Consider the following 4,071-nt stretch of genomic DNA (forward strand, 5'->3'; position numbering starts at 1 on the left):
AGTGATGACACAAAGAAATGAGCAGACAAAATTGGAACTGGAACACTATAAAAAAAATGAAGCTAATAAATTGGTACTATCTCCTGATTGGCTGAAATTGTGTCACCTACTGCAGTGGTTCCCAAACTTTGTCATGTCAAGGACCCCCAAATTGACACTAATTAGCCCTGCGGACCCCCATAAGAGAAGATGTTTACAGCTCTAGCAGTGATTCTCAACCCATTTAACCCATTTTGACCAGAGATCAGATTCTAAAAATGTCTTCTACATCCTGACAGTTTTCTGAAAAGCTATGTTTCTACTGTATGTCAGTCGTTCTTGATTTTTCAAAAATAGCAGACCTACAAGCTCGTAGCGCGCCACTTGGTGGCGCGCTATGAGCTTGTAGATCTGCTATTTTTCAATAGCTAAAGCATAACATAATGCTAACACCAAAAGGGGTTCCCACCCAGAATGGGTTAATTTCAAGGACCCCCAGTTTGACATGAATTCGTCTACGGACCACCATTTAATGGCATTTCTATCTCTGGTACCCCCCCAATTTATATTGTAAAATCAATGTTAATGTAACTCCCATAAGGGTCCATTTGGTTCCAAACTATCATTTAGCTGGGGACCCCCTGGAACTCCCTCAAGGACCCCCTGGGGGTCTCCGGACCCCACTTTGGGAACCATTGACCTACTGTACCTGAAAATGTATTTTCTGTTTATCAAAGAGTTGGAAAGTTGTTACTGAAACAAATGCTCTATAGCAATGATTACTATCTAACCTTTTTAACAAAAACGTTTTTGTTTTTGTTCAGAAAATATCACTTACCCTATAATCACTGAAATGTGCACACATTGTCAAACAAACCGCAACGGAGTCAGTTTGGCAACAGTTCGGAGGCAGTAATTACATTCTGTGAACAAAGGTGTTACTGTAATTGTGCAACACATTTTGTTGTCGATCATCTCTTATTTTTCTTTCCCCCTTAATTGCACTCATTTGCATTTCTGTCATAATGAGTAGCAGTGTGCTCATGGTTGCCGAGTATTGTGGGGAAACTGTACAGGGATGTACTGTACGCGTCTCCTGCAATACTGTGTGAGGGAATGCAATTAATTTCCTGAATGCAATTAACTACCTCAATGCAATTAACAACCTGGTAGAATCAGAACAGTGTGCAGCAGCCAAGTTATACCATCCAGACCGAGAGTATGGTGAAAAGTGCTACTCCATCTTATAAAGAGTTTTCACTGAAAACTCTTTATAAGATGGAGTAGCACTTACTGTACTCTCGAAGTCAGAAAACATGTAAAATAAGTATATGCTAGAAACACTGTACAGCACTAAGTCGTGTTGAATGTTTGCAGACATTAAAGCCCTAACCACACCAAAGGGTCAAGACGGTTTTAGCGTTGTCCCTGCGGCGTGATATGTCTTGTTGCACGTTGACACACGTTGACCCACGTTGACCCTAGTGATTCAACGCATGGAATTCAATGGCCCAAACCACACCAAAGGGTCAAGACGGTTTTAGCGTTAACTCCTTGCAACCGTCAAGGAGTTGCATGGTGACCCTTTGGTGTGGTTAGGGCTTTAGACTGATAGCATATGATTACCAGTACACCATCTGTACCAGTGTCGGGTTAGCTACTTGGAAAGTGTAGTGAGCTATAAGCTATACCAGTTACTCTACAACAAAGGGAACGTATGTGATATTTCTTTGTTAAAATAAGTGTTAAATAGCTCTAGTCCCAATGGCAATCATTGCTATCTAGAGTGTTTTTTTCAGTAACAGGGGTCTCCATTTCTTTTAGGCCCTAGGATGTTATCGAACAGGATGGATGCCATCATTCAGAATGCAACAGCTGGGCAGACACAATATTGTTCAGTTCACTGAGTTCAGTAGTAGTTTATTAAACAATAATGTGTGTGCGTGTGTGCGTGCGTGCGTGAAAGAGATCTATATCTCTCCATGAAAACTATTTTCTGCCACTACATAGAAAAGCTTCAGGAATCATGATCTTTTTCTCCGAAGCGATTTACGCAACACATGATGATTCTTTAAAAAAATATGGATCGGAAAGACATGGGTTGTCTTCAAATGAGAAAATGTGTTTTCCTAACACTAGAAGATTTGTTCCAAAGCTGTATGAGTCAGTCTGTATGAGCCTGCAGCAGACAAGACGCATGCATCAGCCCAAGGTTTGGTACATGATGTCACCCTGTTTTAGTTCAGACCGCAGCAGAAAGCTCCACTGTGATTATGTTAGCTTGTGTTGACGGCGCTAACACATTACCTGATCAATGAAAACAGTTACCGTTCCACCACACTGGGAAATACTGCTGGGAATTGCACTACTTGTTGCAATATCGCTGCTGCTGCCAATCCCTGGTCTCTACTTCATACGCATCCAATGCGTAGTGGCTCAGGTGTTACAACCATAGAGTATATAAAAGGATAGAGACTGAACTGGCGCGATGCTCCGCGATGCTCCGCCCCCCCCAGCTATTCATGTCAGTGGAAGTTGCTCAGTGGCGTTTTGAAGCACCCGGAAGCACCATCTCAGAACGTCTACTTCCGCATTTGACCACCAAATTGTGGTGGTCAAATGCGGAAGTGCAACCGAGCGCTCAATGTTAAAGCCCAGCTGCACGGGGTTTCCCAGTCATGAATCCACGGGTCCGCCTGTAGTCCCTCCTCCTACCACTAGGGCCCAGAGCTTCAACGTTGAATAGCCTCACTGGCCCCTTGGTTACAACGGCTGTTTGGATTGGTCAATGTGTTCTTGAGCAGTGGTTCCCAAACCTTTTCATGTCAAGGACCCCCAAATTGACACTGATTAACCCAAGGACCCCCATTTGAAAAGCTATGCCAGGGACCTCCATAAGAGACGTTTTTCACGGCTCTAGCAGAGATTCTCAACCATTTTCATTTCAAGGATCCCAGGTTTGACCTGAATTAGGCTACAGTCACCCATTTAATGGCATTTCTATCTCTGGGGCCCCAAAGTACAGTATATTGTAAAATCAAAGTTAATTTAACTCTGAGAGTGTACAAATGGAACCAAACGGGTCCATTTGGTTCCATTTGTACACTCTCAGAGTTACAGACCCATAAGGGTCCATTTGGTTCCAAACTATCATTTAGCTGGGGACCCCCTGGAATTCCCTCAAGGACCCAGTGGTTCCCACTTTGGGAACCACTGTTCTTGAGCAAGCCACCGTACCCCTCGACTGCTTCCGATGAGCATGTTGCTGCCTTGGATGGTTTCCTCTGTCGTACAGATGTGTCATTTGAGAACACTCACATGTCATGCCATTGGCAAGACAGTGGATTGTCAGTAAATTGTCAGAACATTGTCAGTGAGAAAGGAGGGTGTTTGCAAAGGAGTTGTTATGTAAATGCTACTCAGATTCTTTTTTTTACACTGAAAACAAGTGTCGACACAAAGGACACTTGTGTGCAACTTCTTGCACACAAGAATTTGCAAGGCCAAACAGTGAAAAGAACCTTGTGAAAACAAGTATTTCCAGGAAGAATGCAGGAAAGGTACAGGAAAGCCTGAAGTGTTGGAATGGCACATGACATCAGTAGGTTTGTGACTGTGTGAGTGTAATGCACAATGAGAAGGGCGCTATGTAAATAATTTACATTTACTTTTTACCATTGTCAACCTATCTTCATCGTTTTCTTGCACCAGCGGACTTCAAAGGCTAGTTTGACTACATCCCATAAGCTGGATGGACAGGAGCTTTGTAATTGGCTAGTTGGTGGTGGGAGACTTATACATTAGATGAATGTTTGCGGTGCAAATTAAATTTAAACAAAAATGACCAGTGGTATGTGAGATTAGCTGCAGACATAGCCTACTGTACATACACGCAGTGCTGAAAACATGAATCTCCCGGCAGAGATTAATAACACATGCATGACAAAGCCATGTGTGAAAGCAGAGGCTGGATTTATGTCAGGCAGGCTCAAACATTATTTTCCGTCTGCTGCTCGTTGACACAGATCTAATCAGCTGACAGCTGTGAACATCCAAAAACCACATGGAACTGGATTACTCCCTGTTTACAGA

Source organism: Electrona antarctica (assembly GCF_951216825.1).
Source record: "Electrona antarctica genome assembly, chromosome: 15".
NCBI classification, from domain to species: domain Eukaryota; kingdom Metazoa; phylum Chordata; class Actinopteri; order Myctophiformes; family Myctophidae; genus Electrona; species Electrona antarctica.